Below are 22,427 nucleotides of genomic sequence, written 5' to 3'. Positions count from 1 at the left end.
AATAATTCAAAATATGTTTTCAATAAAAAAATATAAAAAACATTTTCAAATATTCTATGAAATATAGTAGCCAGTACAAAAAATTATTTCAAAAGCAACAGGTATTTTCAAGGTTCTGGTTTCAGCAACATTGTAGCTTGATTTCTTAGGAAAGGATGACGTGAACAATGAGGAGATTTATACTCCGGGCCACTGAAATTATGCGATTGTGCGGCCAGTGCGTTTTTCGCATTATTATAGATTTTCCGCATTTGCTACATAATCCATTATATGCTGCATAATCTGCAGATTTTTACAAACCAAATGTTTCTAGCTCAAACGGTTCAAAGGTTACTGAAAATGCAGCAGTGTGTGTGTTGCCACGCAGTGGAAGACCCCTTGCAAAAGTTAACTGTTCATCTTTCTATTGCTGATTGCTATATTTGGGTGTTAAACTCGTGCTAATGAGATGCAAGCAATGCCCAGACAGTGTTAACAAGTTAAAAATTACAAAACAATAAAGTAATATCACAAAATGTGCTGCATTATGCAGCATTATTTGTCTTTTATTGCTGCATAATTTACTCAGCCCTGCCGCATAATTTGACCTTCCCCTGCCGCATAATTCCAGTGACCCTGTCACTAGAATTATGCGGCTTTAGTAAAGCAAAATTGGGGCCATCTCTCTGGGACAAGCAGCTCACGTTACATTTCACATATTCCTATTTTATTTGGCCTATCATTCACACCTGAGGTGCTGAAAACACATGAAATGAATTAATCACTGTGTACACCAATTCTATGTCAGGACCGGAGGCTTCGGATTATGCTATCACTTTATATGCTTTATTTGCAAAGCAGCCATTTTAAAACTCAAATCTGGACCATGTTTCCCAAACACCCTCGGTGAAAGTGGTCAAACAAAACAAAGAAGGGACAACATATCCCTCAGCGAACAAGATCTTTGGCCAAACCTGGAGAAGAAGACTGAGTCTGAAGAAGGCGGAGTCCCCAGGCCCGGTATAATCTTTCCTCTTCGTGCTACTCCTACAGGCCCTTTAAGCGGCTGATCTCGGTGAATGCAACTAGGCTGCAAGATGCCGGGTGTACCAAGCAGCATCCTTGGACGTTTCCGGCTTCAAACCCTTATGCTGGAGGTGCAGGGAAGTGAGGCACGTGGTCATGGGATGGCCAGTTTTACTGACTCTGGGAGATACCAAATGAAACCCAAACCATCACACAAGAGACGAGCAGCACATAATAATTGGCATGTAGGCCCGGGTGGTGAGATCGAACCTTCAGCCCGGACACTGTTAAACAGTGGCAAACTGACAGACGTTTGCCGAATTAATGACAACAGGTGAATTATCTTATTGGACATTGATGCGCGTGGAACAATGATTGATGGTACTCTCTACTCAAATTAGCATATGTACCCTTGTTGCCAGTTGCTGTGAATGTTTTATGTGGCTGCAGAGTGTTTGGCCTGAGCCAAACTCTGCAGGGGGTGAACCTCTGGTGACAAACACAATTTGCAGGGAGACTTGTTGTTCACCCAGAAGGTGACTCATCTGGCTGCCAACACATCGGATGCAGAGGAGGGGACCACTGAGAAGACTTTTACGCTCTAGGACACTATTCTACTAGAGCTAATGGCAGGACATCAATCTATTTATTCCAAGGTAGACTCCATGACATATAAGCTTGATCAATTAACCAAAAGGATGTATCAACCAAATTCTTTGCTGGATACCACAGAAGATGCATCTCAGACTGTGAGGATGACATAACTACCAATACAGAACATCTAACTAAAATAGAAAAACAGCTAGCCACCACTGCTGTCAAAAATGACAATTGGAGGAGCAGTTGCACCGTAACAACATCAGAATTCAAGAAAATTCCCATCAACCAATATGGGACTACCAGATTATTTCATAGAAAGTCTACTGTCAGAAATTTTCAGCAGCCCCATATTTTCTAAGGTGTTCTTGGTGGAGCGTAATCTACTGAACCCAGACCTCCAACGCAGCTTCCTCCTAAGTCCATCATAGCCAGGCTTCTTAATTTTAGAGACCAGAATACACGCCTCAGATTTACACAAGAATAAGTGCCTTTGCAATATCAAGTGAATGTGCCTACAAGGGATTTTCTTTGTTCTGCTCAGTCTAATATCTATTAGGCAAGCAATGGTTGCAAGCTCTATCCAGTAGTTTACATCAAGTTACTTTAGAAATTAAATTGACTTATTCCAGCTTGAACAAATCCGCCATAGATAATTTCACACAGGTGTACATTTTTAGAAACATAGTTTTGTAATGAAAAACATTTTATAGGGTACAGAAAACCATTACATAAATCAATATAAATCAACACATAGTGACTGAGATTCACACGTAATTTGTTGTTATACGCATCTCATTATCACTAATGTGGACACCTATCTCAAACAATATGTACAAAAGGGAAATATAACTGATCAAACAGAAAACAAATCCTCAGGTGAACAGTTCACAAAGAAAATAGGTGTAGTTGTTGACGTTTCGGTCTAGATAGTGAAGACATCTGTTAGACCATCTACAGGACGGTAAAAACATATGTTGAATGACCCTTAGGTGATTACATGAGCGACCTCAGAATGTAGTCAAGTTCATTAAAATTGTCTGTCCGACATCAAAAAGAAAGCTACTAAATAGCTACTGTTGTTTCGAGGAGGTCCCAAGAAGGGTGCAACACAGTAGTGTTAGCAATCCTGCAACGATCCTCACAGACCAATTTGTTCAAATTCAGCGTTTCCGTTTACTTTGTATCTGAAAAAGGGACGGGCACTGCTGCGTACGACGTTCTGCTGTTGCGACAGTCGGCGTTCTGAGACATAACAAACATATATATTTTAAGCAGGTGAGGTTTGCGGGGCATTGTCAAGCCCTGCAGTGTATATCACCTCTGCTGCACTTACTAATGAGAGTAGTTGGTTAAAAGGGGTACTGAGGCATTGAAGTTTGGGGTATTCAGTTTGGGGGAGGTGGGAAAAGAGGGGGTAGGGGATTGTGTTAGCGTTTTTTGTTTACACATGGTTAGACACACCTTCTAGACTAAAGACCATTACCAACTGGTACTCATCCCACCAGAAACTTGCTTGTCACCATGGTGGCTATTACTAGTAAGACACTAACGTTATTATTCAATTGGAGCATCACGGAACCTAAGAATCCATGCAAAGGGTAGCAAGCATTATGCTATCTTGAGAGACACAGAGCAGACATGGCCTTCCTGCAGAGACACATTTGGCAATTTTACAAATGCACTTATATTTGCTCACAGTGGGGGAATCAATTATTTTCCTCTAACAGCTCTCATTTTGTAGAGGTATGCATTGTAATTCACAGTATAGTAAGCTTCTGACTAAGCCAGAAATCTGTAGATCCAGAGGTCAGATTCATGATTTAGGGCGGATCACTTGAAGACCAGATGGTGGTGTTAATTAGTACTTATTCCCCCAATGTAGATACAGCAACCTTTTTCAATGAGATTCTCTGGAACTTTGAGGTGCACAAACCTAAATTTAGCTGAACATTCATCAGTGAAACTGACAATTACCATTCCATGCTCTCAGTTATGTCGTTCATGTTGAAGATTCCCTGAGGGGGCTCAGTCAGACCCAGTGTTCTGCAGTAAACTACAGCATGCAGTAGTGTAATATTTCAAACTCAATACAGATTCGGTATCTACAAATTAGACCCTTTGAGAAGCCTTCAAGGCTTATATCCGAAGTGTCGTTTTAGCCAAAAGACTGGTATTTTGAAGGAAATATGCTCCCATATGTCATGCTTGGCATATGAAGGAAGTGACCCGATTAGTGCCACCCGGGTCACTCGCAACCACCTATCAGCCTTCCATACAAATGAAGAGTCGATCAGACAGTAGAGAATACAAACGAAGTATATTTTATTCAGGTACACTCGAGCGGAGTCTGGTCTGACCAGCCTCCTAGGATTGCTGCAGAGGGACTGACTTCAGCAAACATGGTGATACATTAGAAGCTGGAAATGTTTCCACAACTAAAACGGATTTTGAATTCCCTTTGCAGTGGGCCACAGAATGTGCAAGATACTGAGACATTATCTAGCATAGAGACAGGGAAACAGAGATACGGCTAAACTATGGACCAGTAATTGATAAACTGATCAACAGAAAGATGGCTGGATAACAATAGCCCTCTACCTTCGCTGGCCTAGTATTAAAAAAAATATTTGTATTGTCATTTGCGTGGTAACAGTACCATTCCAAACCGGTATATCACAACAGTTACAGTATTCTCTCTTCCATTCAACAAGTATACAAATTCACTTATCATAGACTATTATTGACTTCTCTTCATATCTCCAATTGTTATCACACAAATCGCATATGCCATTGTCACATTTTCAACCATGAGTAACAACAACTTAGAACTCGTCCCCCCTCCCCCCCCCAGTCATGGGCTGCTACATTCTCCCTGAGACTGGAGAGCCGTCTTTCCTATCGTGTACCTCACCCGTTTAAGGCGGTATCTAACATAGGAGGGACCTCGGGTGTCGCCACTGTGTCATTCCTTCCCTGAGTAGACTGTAATGGGTCTACTCCACCCTCTGAAGGGTCTTTCTCTTTGGTTAGGTCCGTAATCATTAAATACCAAGCCCTCGCATCTTCTTCAAGTTTGTCATCCCTTTTTACTTTTCTCATTCGAACTAATTGTGCAGTGGCCCACTCCTGCATATCCCTAGCCCACCTCTGAACCGTGGGAGGATCTGGACTTAGCAAATGGATTGCGATACGCCTTTTCTCTAACACTAGGCCCAGTTGAATGAATTTCCTTGCGAATTTCTTGGTTTTTGGCGTGGGTAGAAGCCCCAACACCACCCCTTTAATAGTGGCTGGTATAGTCCAACCCGTGAAAGTCTGCAGACTATCCATCACTGCCCCTCCAATAGCGCGCCAGCGCGGAACAGTCCCATACCATATGGACGAAGTGTGCATCTGATTGCCTACATCTGGGACAAGAATCTGCACGTTCCGGGTATATTTTGTGGACCACTCGGGGAGTGAGATATGCCTGGTGTATTACATTATATTGTGTTAATTTCAAATGTATGTTAGAGCTTATCCGTTTGACCCCTTCGTGTACTTTCTTCCATTCTGTTACTGTAAGGGGCTCACCCAAAGCATTATCCTATTTTGCGTGTATTGGAAGGGGGTCATTACGAAAATCCTCCTGGAGTACTCAACATATGTGCAAAACCAGTCTTCGTCTCCCTGCCAGGGTGGTTATCATCTGCAATACTGCTGTGACCTGCGGCTCTTGTGGGAATGCCAGCCACAGTTCTCTGGCCACCGCAGAGATCTTCGCATATTGCAGTAACTGCCCCTTGCCTAATTGAAATATATTCTCTGCTTCCTCTCTCGTCATGAACCGCTCAGCAATGTATAGATCTCCCATCACGTGACAGCCACCCTCCTTCCACTTATTAATGTTCATAGTTTGCCCTATCAGTTTGAAAGGTGGTGCCACCCACAGTGGTGTCTCCGGGGCGTAGGGTGCTCTCTTAACTACCTTCTGTACCGCCATTTCCCAAACTGACGCAACATAACTTATTATATAGGGAAAGACCCAGGTACTCTGGATCCCATCATAAAAAGCTCCGGGAGGGGAATCCCCCGATATGAGCCCACCAACAGTCGCCTCTCCCAGTTGTCTTGTTCATCGAACCAATGTGGCGCATGTTGGAGTTGTGCGGCCATGTAGCATAAGTCTAATCGCAGAACCTCCAGACCCCCCTGCCCCCACCTCCTCTGCAAGGTGCTCAGCTTAATCCTCTTCCTTTTAGACCCCCACAACAATTCCACTATCAAGCTGTCAAGTTGGTAAAATAATTTGTGCGGCACTCTATATAAGGAATTCTGTTGAGCATACAGGCATCGCGGCAGGATGACCACTTTAGTCAGTGCTACCCTTCCCGTTAGGGACAATGGGAGCTCTTTTCATAAGGCAATAGACTTTTTAATGCCGTCCACTCTCTTCCCTATGTTATCGCCCAGGTATGACGTGCTAGTGTGCGTTAATTTAATCCCCAAATACCGTACTCGGTCCAGTACCCATCTCATCCCCACATTGGGCAGCTCGTTTTTGTGTTTCCCTATTAAGTTGCCCATGGGGAATAGTTTGGATTTCTACGGGTTGAGACGTAGGCCGGACCGCATACCAAACCTTTCCAACTCTGCGGTGAGCACTGGGACCGCCACATCAGGACGGCGCAAGTATATCAGTGTGTCATCGGCATACATGGAGACCACGTGGTGTGTATCCCCCAGTCGAACCCCGCATCCCTCCATTGTTGTTCTAAGGGTAATAGCCAGAGGCTCCATCGCGATGGCGAACAGGAGCGGGGACAAGGGGCACCCCTGCTGTGTACCCCTTTGTAATACAAAACGTTCTGAGACCTGACCACGCAGGCGCACCCTTGTAGTCGGTCTGTTATATATGATTTCCATCCATTGTATAAACGGCTTTCCCACTCCCATCCTTTCCAGTACTGTCCACATGTAGTCCCATTCCACCGAGTCAAAGGCCTACTGGATATCCAATAGGCTCAGTGCCCAATTTTCATTCTCTAAGCATGGAGCATGCCATTCATGCCCCAGGTGCCGTAAATTATGTGTGGTATTCCGTTTAGGGATAAACCCAGCCTGATCTGGGTGGATCAGTTGGGGCATATACGGCAGTAGACGGGACTCCAATATCCCACTCAGTATTTTGGCATCTACATTTAAGATCGAGATCGGCCTATATGAACTCGAGGAGAAGGGCCCCTGTCCGGCTTGAGGAGCGTGGATTCTACTGCCTCTGACATGGTGTTCGGAAACGTTTTACAATCCAGAGCCTCATTAAACACCTCTAATATGTGATCCACCAGTAGGGGAGCATATTTCTGATAAAACTCCGCCAGGAGCAGATCTCTCCGTGGGCATTTCTTCGGCTTCAATTTCTGGATAGATGCAAGGGTTTCCTCTTTGGAAATTGGTGCCCCTATGGCTTCCGCATCTTTCTTCTAGCGAGGGGAGTACCATACTATCCACGAATTCCTGGAACTCCTGTGGTTGAACCCGCCGGTCACCTGTGCACGTAGACTCCAAGTGTGATGCAAAGTCCCTCAGGATCGCCCCTTGTGTTTACAGTAGGACCCCATTTCTAGTCTGGAGTTGCAATATGGGGGTCTGTTCCTTCTCTGATTTAAGTAATCTCGAGAGCAGTGCCCCAGACCTGTCTCCCTGCATATGTAACCTCTGCCTATATGCAGTGTATGTACATTTTTCTAATCTGGCCCAGGCATCTAGAAATGTCCCACATACCCTAGTCCACTCAATCAGCTGTGCCTGCGTCTTATGTACGGTACTCTCCAGCTCCTGCAATTTTCACTTAAGAGTTGAAATGTCCCTATCCAGTTGTTGTTTTACCCCGTATGTGGTCTTCATGCACACCGCTCTTATAACCACCTTCATGGCTACCCATTCAGTCGATCTGGTGACAGTTGACCCCCAATTCTCGTGAAAAAAATGTTGCAGGGCCTCTGAAACGATATTAGCATAGGGTGGATCCGATTGTGCTTCAACTCTGAGCCTCCAAAGCGGTATGGCCGGGCGACCAGGCCCGCTCTTCAGGGTGAGCAACAACGGTGCATGGTCAGGTATGTAGCAAGGAAGGTATGAGATGCCCTCTGCTTTCGCAGACAACCCGGATGTGAGGCAGCAATGATCGATGCCGCAAAATGTATTTGTCGATGGGGTACAGCACGAGAACACTTTCTTTAATGGCTTCCTCCACTCATCCCTGAGTTGCATACCCTACATCAGCATTTCTAGAGACCACAGCATGCGGGGCTTAGTATTAGCTCTCGGGGGCTCTCTAAAATCGCATCACAGACACAATTAAAATCCCCCAAAAGGATAATCTCGGTCCCTGTGTATGGTGTTGCTGCTTTCAAGATAGCAGGGAAAACATCAGGGCAGTCTACATTCGGGGCATACACATTAATAATACACAACTTCTAACCCTCCCATTTTCCATGAAGGATTACGTATCCCCCTTCGGGGTCCAGGACATGAGTCAAGTGTTGGAAGGGGACTCCCGTAGCCACCCATACCAGGGCCCTACGTGTGAATCTGGAGTATGAAGTGGCGTAGATCTGCCCTCTCCATCTTTTGCCTATACTTGTGATATTGTCCCCCATATGTGTGTCTCCTGCAAACCTGCTATTGTTATTTTGTACCTTTTCAAGAAAGCATGCACTCTACGTCCTTTCTCCAGACCAGCCATACCCCTAATGTTCCAATTAGGTATTTTTAAAGTTTGCGCAGCCATTGGTGCCAGTTTGTTTGATTATTTGTACCAGATCTTTTCTACTCCATACATATCTGTCCTCCAGCCCCATTGTACATTGTCTAATAGCATTTTCCCCCATGACCGTGTGCAAACCTCCTTAACTAATAAAACATTTACAACTGAACTGTCCCATGTCCCTTCCCTCCCCTTGGGCAGTCGTGTGATTTCCACTGCTAGCATTAAATCCAGTAGGAAATTCAACACATACCGCCCCAATCCTCCCACCACCCACCTCTTGGAATTCCTTTTAGACCATAGCAGGCAAGGAGGGCCTTGATTCAAGCCTTGGTTAGTTATATAGAACCTGTTGCTGTGTAAGAGATCTGAATCCGTCAAAGGAGCAAGATTGCTCTTGAGCGTCCCTCGCGGGCCCAAACTCTGATGGGGGGTGTCGCTGCCCTGCGGTCGCCCACTCCCGCCCTACCATTCAAATTAAAGAGAGCTCTTAATAGTGAGTCTCTTGTAGCCGTGATCAACCCCCGCTCCATGTTTATACAGTTCCACACGAGTATGTTCACCATTACTGCCACTTATCTGTACATCCGCTCCTCAGGATTCAAGGCGCCCTTATTCATGTCCGCTCCCTTGCTCTCCATTGTCTGCCTCTGGGTCTTGTATAACCACAATGGACTCTGGCACTGTTTCTGTGTCGGATGTTTGCAATGTGCCGTCTTAGAGAACTTTAATCTGGCCTGGGCCCCTTGTCGAGTCCGTCCAATGTTGCCGTTTTGACCACCTATGTTCTTGCATTTTATCCGGCACAGTGGGGCTTTCGGAGGACTCAGTGGATGAGGTCAAGCGCCTCCCCAGCTCCCCTGGTATCCAGCCACTCAGTGGCATCCCCTGCTGAGTAGAAATATAACGTGCGACCCTCATTTTCGACTCGCAGGAAACATGCGACTATATTTCAATTTCAATTCGCACAATCTGCGTTTGACCACAATGTAAGATTTTCTTTGGTCCTGCACTCTCTGGGTGTAGTCCGGATATATTAAAATGTAGTGTCCCTTGAAAAGGAACTGGCCTCGATTGCATGATAGCTGCAAGAGGAAGTCCCTGTCATTAAAATGTTTTGCAATGATGGCCCTAGGTGGTGCCCTGGGCCTGGGAGGCGGGACCAGTGCCCTGTGTGCACGCTCAATGTTAAAAAAAACTTGAAGAGTTTCTTGAGTGCTGTTTCCAAAGCTCTGCCTTAAGTACTTGCGAAATTTTTTTAATCTAATTTTATTAACTTGCACTGAATTTCCTATGACTTGCCCTGAGTAGGGTATCAATTGTTTTATGATTTTTTTAACTGTGTTGAATTTGAACTCTTTTATAATGATGAATATCATTTTGGGGAAGTAGGGATCATCGAGAGCTAACTTGCCTCACAAACTATAGAGTCCTAAGAGGCAGGAGGTTGGCGGTCTAGTTGCAGACTCCACCTCTTTCTTTAATGCCCACTGTGGGCTGGGCGCACAGTGGGCCCACCGGTGGCGCGCCAAAGGCTCACCAAAGGCAAGCCCGTCTGCGCCCGATTGGGCCCCAGGGCCAGGGATGCTGGTCCCCGCAACCTAGGCACACTTACTTACTCCAGAAAGCAGTTGATTTTTTTCGGACCGCAGGCACACCCTTTCTGTGCCCCACAACCAGGAGCTGATTCCAACCCATTCACTAGAAATACATGCGCCCAGTGTGGCTATGAGCCACACGTTAACCTCAATAGGCAAACTATGACTAACAACACTCATGGGACCAAATGGAACTTGGGATTGATTAATGCCCACTCAATTCCAAGGCACACCGCTGATATAAAAGCCTTGTTAGAGGAAGACCCTCTAGACATACTGTTTGTGACCGAAACCTGGCTCAATGACAGTTCAGGCCCAGACATCCATCTTGCCCTCCGCTTGGGCTACCAGATACATAGATTGGACCGGGCAGAGAGAATTGGCGGTGGTATAGCTTTTATCTTAAAAGATGAATTTAAATGTACTATAACTCAGTTCATTCTTCCAGAATGTGAAAGCTTCCAGTTTCACATAGCACTATCCCCTACCCGCACCTTTTCTGGGGCACTCATTTATTGGCCCCCAGGCACAAGTTGCAGATTCATGGAGGCACTACCTGATTCCCTAATCAGTCTCGCGATGGAGAAATCCCATATGACTGTTCTGGGTGATTTCAATCTTCATTTTGATGCACAAGACACCCCCCCCCCCCCATATTAAATGGTTGCAAGGTGATCTGGAAGCACTACAATCAACTCAACGTCTGACATCACCTACGCATGAGAAAGGGCATATACTAGATCACATTTTCTCCAATGATCCCCAAATCACAGAATTGAAAACGATCCCAGTCCCCTTGTCAGACCACTCGCTAATCATTTTTGGCCTACCAAAACCCATACAGCAGGCTAAATCTAAAGCCCAAATGGTTGTAAAGCAAAGTTGGGCTAAACTGGTCCCAGAAACCTGGCAGTCGGTCCTAACGAACAACACTCCCATACCTACTGGTAATATAGAAGAGAAATATCAGCAATGGGAAGATTGGATTACTCAGTCAGCTGACATGTATGCCCCTAAGAGAACTATTAATAATAAAACACTCCCTAGAAGAGCTCATGGTACAATGAACAGCTCTCTGAACTGAAAAAAACAATGTAAGAAATTGGAGAGACTCTGGATAAAGAACTATGATCCTGCCCTAAAATCTAAATACAAGCTGGTAATTAGGACCTATCATAATGATATGAAGAGTACCCAAGCAAAATTTTGTGAAGAAAAAAATTCTCAATCAGCTAACTCCCCAAGGGAACTATTTAGAGTGGTAAAAACTTTAACCAGTCCCCATGAAAACATGAACACTCTCAAGGCTTCAGTAGAGAGGTGTATTGACACAGCAACTTTTTTTCATAAAAAAGTTACAGAAATATATGACCAATTCCCAAAGGACAGGGACTTTGATTTGGAAATAGGTATTGAAGCGAAAGGACTAATATCATCTCCAAAATTAGCACGTTTCCCTAGAATTGAGGAAGAAAATGTCCGAAATTTAATTAAAGCAACCAAATCCGGATCACCTACTAATCCAGCTCCTCTCCATATTCCAGCTAAAGTACTGGACACCATTTTACCTTCCATAACAGAACTGCTTAATCTATCATTGGATAAGGCTTTGGTCCCCAAACCTTGGAAGCATGCGGTCCTTAGGCCATTACAAAAAAAGCCAACCTGGACCCCACTGTTTTTAGCAATTTGCGCCCTATTTCTCTTTTGCCGTTTGTCAGCAAACTTTTAGAGAAGCATGTAAACAATACTTTGACCAATTTTCTAGAAACTAATGACATATTGCATCCCACTCAGATTGGTTTCTGAGCCTCCCATAGTACAGAATCAGCACTATTGGTGGTCACAGAGGAGCTAAAGTCATTACTGGATGAGGGTAGATCAGCTGCTATCCTTTTATTGGATCTCAGTGCAGCATTTGACACCGTAGATCATACCACCTTAAAAGAGAGACTAAGGGAAATAGGAGTCCAAGGCAAAGCCATGGACTGCCTGGCCTCTTTCTTGGAAGACAGATCCTTCCAAGTGATGGACAGGGACTGTTTCTCAGATCGCCTCCAAATTACATGTGGTGTCCCACAGGGATCATCCCTTAGCCCCACCTTATTCAATATTTATGTACAACAGTTGGCTAATATGGCACAGGAATCTGGCCTCTCAGTGGTGTCATATGCTGAAGACACCCAGCTGATAGTATCCCTAACAGATGGCGCAAACCAGGAGCTGAGTCACTGCCTTGAGAAAGTAGTAAAATGGATGTCAAATAGTTGCCTGAAGTTAAATGGTGAAAAAACGGAGCTCATGATATTAGGAAGTCTTACTATTCAGGCACCAATGACACAGTGGCCTCTTTGAATGGGAAACCCTCCTATTCCCAAACCAGCCATAAAAAATGTGGGGGTCTGGCTGGAGAATACACTTACAATGGACTGCCAATCCGGGAAATTGTCAGGAGTATGCTTCTCTCTTCTTAAAATGTTAAGAAAGATTATTGAGGTGATCCCTGTGCACCTGAAACATACATGGCACTACAGCAACTCGCTTTATGTGGGTGCCCCTAAATATGTGACATAGAGACTCCAGGTGGTGCAGAATGCAGCAGCCATACTACTACTGAAAATTCCCAACCGTACATCTATTAAGGATTCACTGAAACAGTTACACTGGCTGCCTATCGAGACAAGAATAAAGTTTAAGTCATCTGCATGGCCTATAGGGCCATCAATAAAAAAGGCCCACCAAAGCTTAGACAATTGATGTCCAGGTACACCCCGAACAGACATTTAAGATCTTCCCAGCAAGAGCAACTCAGGACAACCAGAGCCATAAGAGCTAGGTAGGGAGGCAGATCATTTGCCCATCTGGTGCCAAGGATGTGGAATGCTCTCCCATTTGACGTTAGAACCCTACCTAACGACACCTCCTTCAGAAAACATCCTAAAACTCTGCTGTTTCCCTTGTAGGTACCAGATGGACAGAGCTCTGCAAGCAGTACTCTTTAGCACTGGGAAGCCTTCGGGCAGCCATGCGCTCTACAAATTCCAAATATAAAACATAAAACATAAACATTGAGGGCGATTACTCTAGTGAGCCAATCCTCCAGGAAGAGTTCTGGGGAGGGGCCTTCTGCTTTTTCGGGAAATCCAATAAATCATAAATTTTTTCTTCGTGATCTCCCCTTGGAGTCGTCCGCCCTCTCTTCTAATTTTATTACTTGCCTTTTTAGTTCAATCACTGTGGCGCTGAGAGATTTAATGCTGTTCTGCAGTGCATTTACATCTTTTTCAGTGGTGGCCACTCTATCCGAAACTTTCCTCAAATCGGCCCTCAGTACGTTGACCTCTATGGCCACTGCATCTAGTCTGTTGACCATCTCGTCTCTGGTCGTTTGAATGGCGACCTTGTTTGTCCCTGGTGGAACTCTGCGCCTACCTTGGCTCTACTCTTTTGGCGTCCCTGCAACAGCCTCTGTTGGTGCTACCCTCCCGCCGCCGCGTTTGCGATCCTAGCGGCCGCAGTGAGGAGGGAGGGAGTCAACTACCAGTCCCAGACTCCCCGGCTGCCCAACACCGTGCCTAACACCGGAACCAGCGTCGTCACCTCTCGCGCCAGGAGGCGCTTTTAAATCGGCTTCACTCCCCGCGTCGCAGAACTGCGCGCGGGTAGCGCCCGGCTAAGCCCGGGCAAAGGGCGGGCCCTCTGTGGCCCTCAGAGGCCTGAGGAGCCTGGGCTGGGCCAGAGATCTTGATTGTGCAGGGAATGTTCACATGTTGCGATCTGTGAGTTCATATTTTAATACTTACATGGGTAACAAGTGCTGACTGTTGTAGGACAGTACCACTGTAGCTATTTTGTAGACATTTTTGTAGACAGTGGGTAGAAATAAGCTAACTTGATGACCAAAGGAAAAAGTGATAATATTTTGTCTGGGATGGGCACAATGGATAATTACCTGATCAGGAAGGTAAATCAGATCAATAACGACAGAAGGGCATCCCTGGGACAGGAGACCCCTATAACGATACATGAAGAGGCGCCTCTCTTAGTGGCGGATACACTTGTGCCCAGTGATCCCATTACTGGCGTAAGGAAAGTTATAACGGCTATAGCCCAGGTGTATGATGAGAGGCATGAAGATCAGCCAGACAACTCTAGGGCTGAAATAGAGCATGCCTCGTCGCCCGTAAGATTGGTAAGAAAATATAAAAAAGTACAACGGAGATGTAGGGGGGAAGTATAACCAAAAAAGAGTAGCAACATCCAATCATAAAAGGGGCTTTTTCTGGAGACACTAACGGGAAAAAGTTCTGCTCTGGAGCAAATAGGGACTGTGCCATCGCCAACGACAAATCCAACAAACATCTTAGTAGAACATACTGGGTTATTAAATACTGGAGATACAGAGGATAAAGGAGAAGTGCCGGTTAGTCTCTGCACTGATGATTCTCTGTTAAGCACGCCTGTTAACACTTGTGAGCCTTTGCCGAGTTTCTACAGTAGCAATGATGAAGAAGGGTCATTATATCTCCCTAGATTCTTGTCTGTATCTCCCTCAAACTCAAATGATATGTTATCACCTAAGGTTAAAAGCAAAATAAGAGGGGGTGGTTCATTAAAAAAGTGGCAAACTGAAAAACTAAAGAGGAGTTCAACCTCAATTTTGAGGGATGTGGTTGATCCACTGACTCCTCCCATGGTGCCCTTAAAGGCAACCCACTGTTCTATTAGTGAGGGTGGTCTATTGGAAAGAATTGAAAACCTGGTAAAATTACTATTGCAGCCCCTTTTAGAAAAGACAATGTTCATTAATACGCACTTGGATCTGATCGAGAAAAAGGTAGAAGTCAATACACTTTTACTATCTGATCTGGCGAAAGGGTTAATTAATATAAACCCCAGTAAAATACCTGTAAAAACGACAACAGCATTAACACAAGCCCCACTATGTCCTACCTCCTCTTCAAAATTTAACCAGGTCGGACAAAAGCCAACTTGTCCTCCGCCAATTAAAGTTCAGACACCTCCTTTGCTGAAGAAGAAGCCTGCTTTTAAGGTGCAACTCCAAAGTAAAGTAGGTGACCAAACAGAGGATAACTTGATCTTAGAAGAAAAAACAGTACCATCGCAAAACAAGGTCAATAAGGATAGTGAGGCCGTGAATTTTAATAATAAAAATTGGCAATCACACAGAATAGTAGATTTACCGCCAGAAGCTGCTCCTTATGCGATTGTCATGGCGGGTGTCCCCGAGCTCCCTTTTGGGAATAGGGAAGACTATCAAGCCCTAAGGAATAAAGTCATTCATTGGCTTTGCAACAATAGACCCTTGCCTGCCTACATAAATGGGGAAATCCTAAACGTTAGGCGCTCTAACTGGGTGGGGTCACGACCTAAAGATAAGAAAGAGGATGTAATCATTATAAATTTTAAAGACCATAGAGCTGTTAGGCATATTGGGGATTGGTATGATTCAAGTAGTGGTGACTCCATCTCTACACATTATCTCAGTTACTTCTATCCATACTCTCCAGCTCAACATCCTATAAATCAGGAGGCAAGAAGGCAGACTGTAAATAGGCCTGCTTTTAACCATCATGGATATAGTCGGACTCCTTTCTCGCAACCACAGTGTTCATTTAATTCCCACCCTAGGCAGTTTTATCCTTCCACCCCAGGCCCTAATTATGGAAATAATTATTTGTGGGACAATAGAGGCATGGCTCTACCTGCTTATAACATACTAACTCACAATCGGTTTGATGTTCTTTCAGGCCTTGAATATGCGGATTGACACAAGAAGGATACTTGTTATAGCAAAATATTAGGTCTAGGTGGGCATACTGACAAAATTAATGGGAATGTAAAAGAACAGAGGCTTTGGGATGGCAATGAGGATAGCATACAAGTACAATCCGCCCAAAGAGTGATTCATGCTGATACTGGGAAGGACAGTTGCAAGATCTTGCGCAACCTTGACTTAAATGAGGGGGGAAATAATGGAGGAGTTAGTTACCCGCGACTTGAAAAGGTGTTGGGTAAAGCATCCTTATGTGATCTTGGAGCAAATGAAACAAGGAAAACCTGTACACTCCTATTTTGGAATGTGGCAGGATTAAGGGAGAGAATTAAAAATGCATCTTGGGAAACTGTTATAGATGGACATGACATTTTGGTCCTCCAAGAAACCTGGTCTATTGAACCAGTGTATATAAGTGGCTATAGAAGTCTTTTTACTCCGGCCGTGGGGGGCTCAATATGGGAGAGCAAAGGGAGGCTTAATCACGTTTGTCTCAAACCAGCTCAAATGTGAGCAGGTTTGGTTTACGGCAAAATCTAGTTTTTATCAATTAATAACCTTAAGCAACAAGAAGGGAGTTAATGTTGTTGTTATAAATTTTTATAATAATATTCCGAGGAAAGAAATTCCTAGTATCTTAAAAATGCTGAGGGAGGACATACAACATGAAATAGATAAAACTGACAGGGAATTAATGATTTTATGGGGGGGGGATTTTAATTGCCAACTCTGTACAAAAGGCAAACAGGGTATTTGTGGCTTAATGATAGAGCAGGAGATAAACCTAACCCATTTGATCATTCTCTGACCGGGGACCTATTAAATGATATATTGTTCATGTATGATTTGGGTTATGCAAATGAAATAGCCCAAAAACCTACTACTGTGCCCACATTTATTGGTAGAGGAGCATTGTCTACCATTGACTTCATCATTGCCTCAAATAGTTGCAGCCATAAGATTACCAAGATAAAAATTATGGAGCTGCCATTAAGTGACCATCTGCCCCAAATAATGGAGGTCGAAAACCCATTTTTTGATTGGCATGAGGATGAGCCCTCTATGTTCACAGTTCCTGATGTGGCCCTTGGGAGACAGAATGGGTACACTTTAAAATGGGGTAAGGTTGTCCCGGAAATGTTTTTAGGTAAATTGCTGAATGTTTGCTCAAATAGTTTTGATATCTGCCTGGAAGAAAAGTCTAACAATGAGCTGATAATTGAGCATTTTAATATAATAGCTTCCACAATTAAGAAGAGTCTGTGGGTGGAGGTAAAGAATAGGGCAAAGGGTAACAATAATTGGTTTGACAATGCCTGCACAAGGGCATTGACTGACTTGAAACATGCTATTCATAGGACACCCCGAGATCTCATAGAAATAAGAGGTTGTAGGAAAAAATATAATGAGGTTTTAAAAAATAGAAAAAATGCTATAAAAAAGGAGGCCCTAGAAGCTCTATGTGAAGCATCACAGCTCAAGGATGCATCTGCATTCTGGAGGGCCGTAAATACCCTGTTCCTCTATGACAAGTCTAAAGCGCGCATAGAGATTGCAATTGCTGAGGAGGACTGGGTGGAGCATTTCTCAAATCTTTATAGGTCTCAAGATGAATGCCATATTATAGATTCTGTTATAAGGGGTAATATAGGTGCAGGGGCTGAAAAATTGGTAATAACTCTGGAGGAAGTTACGATGGGTCTGAAAGCAATGAAGGGTGGCAAGGCCGCAGGGCCTGATGGGATCCCAGCAGATTTGTACAAAGCAAACATGGAGATCTGGGGACCCATGCTGCTACAACTTTTTAATGCAGCACTGGCAAGGGGCTTAAACCCATCTTGGTTCACCTCGGTCATTGTACCCATATATAAGAAGGGAGATAGACAAAGCTGTGTATGTTATAGACCAATCTCCCTTCTAGACTCATCTGTAAAAATCCTTGGGAGAATCATCCTGGCAAGACTACAAAGCTGGGCTGAGGAGAATGAGATAATGAGTGACCTACAGTATGGATTTCAAAAGGGCATTGGTACTGTCGAACAATGTTGAAACTTAATGATTTTGCAATCTAAGTACACGAGGATAAAAGGTGAACGTCTGTATCTCACGTTTGTTGATCTCACGTCGGCGTTCGATTGTGTGTCACATGTTAAATTATGGGCAATCCTGAGAGAGCTGGGTGTGGAAGATTCCATTATTTGCTTTCTGAGAGAATTATACTCTGGAGCCACAGCATCGGTCCGTTATGGTAGGGGGGGCCAATGTACCAGAAAATTTGGGGTGGGTCGTGGTGTACGCCAAGGGTGCGTCCTGGCCCCTTTTTTATTTTTGGTGTATATAAATGGACTTGAGCATCGCCTGCTGCAGGAGTGCAGGGATATGCCTAGGGTTGGGAAGAGGTCTATCCCTGCACTCTTGTATGCGGACGATGCAGTCTTAATGGCCCGCACCCCCTTGGCCCTGCAAAACCTGATAATATCTTTTGAGAAGTTTATGTCAAGTTTAGACTTAAAAGTTAATTGTAGTAAAACCTTCTCCATGAATTGTGGCACTAGACCTGGAAAGCAGACAAAAAGAATGTTTATAAATAATGTCCCATTGGAAAATACTTCTACTTTCCCTTATCTTGGTATTTTGTTCCATGAATCTGGGGTGTGGACTAGTGGTGTAAAGGCCAGAACCCTTTTGTTCCTAAAAACCATAATGGCCTTAAAGAATTTTATCAAAAAGTTGGGCAAGAAACTGATAAAAGAAATTTCAACAATATATAAAGCCACGTGTATATTGGTAGCTTTGTATGGCTCTGGTCTTTGGGGGTATTCCAATATAGACTCAATTCAAATAGCCGAGAATAGGTTCTTGAGGGATGTCCTGACAGTACCACAAAGTGTTGCGACCTACATCTGCCATACTGAACTTGGACAATCTCATATCAGACTTAATTAGAATACAACCCATCCTTTTGTGGCATAGGGTATGGACAACAAATGAGTGTGTTATGAACCGGGCTATATTGCAGGATGTATTAAAATTGGAAAATGTGGGTAGATCTGATTGGCTAAATTATGTTAAACATTTCCTGCCAACAATATTTTGATGACCCACTCTCAATGGGTAATATATCCAGAAAACTACTGAATAAGCTATGTATGGAATACCTCGAGGAAAAGAGAAGGCGAGTGGAAATGAAGAAAAAGACAGTATCCTCGCATCTCTTGTTGTTAACTGGCAATAAAGTACAGCCATACTTAACCCTGCCGATGTCAAATTATGATCGATTTCTTTTGACCCGTTTTAGATTAAATATTGTTTTTAGACTCTTGTCCTTCCCAGAAATGAATTCATGGTTGCGAAATTTGCCCATGTGCCCGTGTGATGATTCCTTGTCCCAATCTGACATCCATATTTTATTTTTTTGTAAGTTTTATATTTTACCACGTAGGAAATTCATTATCCCACTCCTCAAAGAATTGAAAATAAATAAATGTCGCCCAGCTTTTTAGAATTTCAGAGAATGGACACTGTTCTAACTGTTACTGTAGTTTTAAGCTTTTTTCAAAATGTTCTTAAATTACGGAAAATAATGGGCCTTGATGAAATATAATAGATCTGTTCTTTTTATATTTTCCCTGTGTAAACTGTAAATTGATGTTGTTGCTTTCATGGTTTTTGTCTTTTAAACCGAATAAAGTACTTTTTGAACTTTGAACTTTGAATGGCTTGGATCACGTCCGCCAGCATGGAGGGGACCCTTCTCGCTCCTCTGCGGGAGCACCTGATCACGATGTCATTGTCCTCCCTCTGCTCCGGGCCCTGCGCCAATGGATGCGTATAATTAGAGATTTTGTTCGCCTGTGCCTTGGGGGCCTTGTCCTTCCCCATGGTAGCCGTCGGTTTCTCTATCCGCACCCAACGTATGATTGTTCTTTGTTGCCCCAGTTATGGGGATCTGAATCTCAGCGTGCTTCCAAGAGCAAGCAAAATTTACAGCCAGTCGAATATGGGACAGTATTCACCTTACGCACCACGTAGCCTCTCGGTGAAGTAGGCCCTAGCAGTTGCTGTGATGTTGCCTGGGCAGCTTCCCTTGAGGACCCAACCATGGATCCGGGTTCCCCCGGTACTATAACCACAAATGTCTCTGGACAGTTTGTGCTGTGGCTCATCATATTTCCTAGCCCGTGAGCCTGCAGTGCCAACGTGGCTGGTATCCTCCTGAAGGCCTCCAAGCTCCCCCCGGGCTGATGTTGCACATCACGGTACTGTGGGTCTGCGACTACCTTTATAATCTTTCCAAGGATCGAATAGCCGGATTTGAGGACCCCCATCTGCTATCACTCGGGCATGGAGCCAAATCCTCACAATCGCCTGACCCAGCGCGCACCCGGCTCCAATTTTACCCCTCTGATTGTATCTGGGGGTAATTTCTACAGTCTCCGGCTTACCTTTGCAATTGCCGGTTTATGTGCACCCCCGCTTGTTAAGTGGGTGGAATACCACCCCCTGTCAGCCCCACAAGCTTTCCTTATAGTGCAGCGCTCTTTTCGCTCCTTACTTGGTTGTGCCGCCAAAACTGGGCCCCTCTTGCTGACGCCCGCTGTCCTCGACGTGGGATCCCAGGACCTGGAGGCAAGCAACGGCATGCGCCAAGCCACCCACTCCACCGGCAACACAGGGTTTGGTCTCTGTGTGCGATTGGGTCCCCCGCAACCGTGATCGCGCCCCCGGCGCACCTCTCCAACTATCGGCAGTCCCCAGGGAGCCACCTGAGCGCACCACGATCGATCTCCGGGGGTCTCGGAGCCAGTCTGCGGAACACAGGCTATAGTTCCCTTGTAGGACCGGGATTACCGCCTCTCCAGCTGCGCCACCGCAACTGTCAATGGTCCCATGAGATCACCAGCAGCCCGGTCGAGCCCCGGCCTTCCCAGCGCTCCACTCATGAAAGCCTTTACAGACCCAAGATTGCACCCCATTCCTCCGGAGGCCTTGTCGTCTTCGCAGTGGCGCCGCACTTTAGCCCCCTATCCTCACTCTTTCTGGGATGGTGCGGGCACTAATCACCACAGCTTCATCATAGTGTTGCGCTGCCCTTGCATCATTCCCATGCTCAGCTATAAGTCAAGATGCAAATTACTATGCCTGGACGAATTTTAAATTCCACCAATGTAATACATGTAATTATGGGAATTTTGCGATACTCTGTACTGAAATTACTACACTATGCGACGCGTTTTAATTACCTACATTTCACCGTAAAGAGAGAAAAGATCTACTAAGACTGGTGCACTTTTGGCATAAACTATGCTTTAAGGCATTTCCCACTTTGCATCGTTCCTGTACAATGCAGAACACATGCAAAGTTGGAAAAATTAGAAATGGAAACATTTCTCCTTGTTACATCTGCCTCAAGGAAGCATAAGATTTTGGTGGAAATCACTATCTACCAATGTTTGTAGATAGGGATTTGTATCAAAACCCATGGGTGGTTGAATAGGAACCCCCATGCATCAGCCATAGAATGCCCCCTTGAAACGAAGTAACAGAGAGCAGTGCATAGCACAACTCTGAGTTACTTTGGGATACTATCTAAAACAAATCCTGATTTGCGTTATATAGTAAATTCGACCCTTACACTTTGCACTGGGTTGGCATCAAAAAAGTGATGCAAACCTAGCACAAATAATTAATAAATACTGTGAATACAATAGAAATTATGTAGAAATGGAAAGTACTGTAGACTGGAGAGACCAGAAAAAGAAGAAGGAAATAATTTGCTGTGCAGGCCCAAGAATGCTAAAAATGAGGGAATGAGCTCTAAGAATCACCTAAAAGCAATGGCAACTTCCAAGGAGGGAAAACATGGATTGCACTGGAGGAGCAGTCTGCTTAGAGAGGAATGAAAATGTAAGGTTTAATGGAAATTTACAGAACCAACAAACAGAACGTGAGCAGCTGTTGTTTGCAGCACTTTAGATTTTTTTTATTGCACAATTATTTGAGCACGAACTGCATCCTTTCATCACTAATTGCCACAAGGATGCATTTTGTGCTAAAATATAGTGTGTAAAGGCAGATTTGCATTTCAGGTAATTATGTGAAATTTCACTTAAATTTGCAGAAAATTCATGTTATGACATGAAAGCAAATGGCACGAATTTCACACAAGGCTGCACTGCTTTTACACGTTACTTACATGGAAAAACACATAGATAGGTGGAACAGGTGACTTGCAACTACGAATGCCAAATTATGATACATGTTATGGATATGATGGGCTTAATTTAGTTACTCTTGGTATTTTATGCTTTTAAGATCATTTGATTTGGTAGGAATTTTGGGAGTGCAACTTGATTAATAATTTGTCAATTTGCACGCCAACATCTCTCAATTCTTCTGAAACCTCTGTTTCCCTACATTATGACTAATCTTTTTATTTTCATATTCAGCAGGTTTGATTCTTTATGGAAAAATAAATATAATCTGCAATTCTCTACAACAACATGTGGTAGAAGGAACAAAACCTACCTTCCTCTATGGGAAACAAGAGGACTTGAAGAGGCTTCCCCATGTTGGTTGTTATTTATAGAAATGCAGACTGGTGACTGGGGTGCCAAATCCTAAGTGGTTGTCAACCTGGGGTGAACATGAATGATGATGATGATGATGATAGGCACAG

This window comes from Triturus cristatus, chromosome 5_2, assembly GCF_964204655.1.
Source record: "Triturus cristatus chromosome 5_2, aTriCri1.1, whole genome shotgun sequence".
NCBI classification, from domain to species: Eukaryota; Metazoa; Chordata; class Amphibia; order Caudata; family Salamandridae; genus Triturus; species Triturus cristatus.
This window is presented reverse-complemented; position numbering follows the sequence as displayed.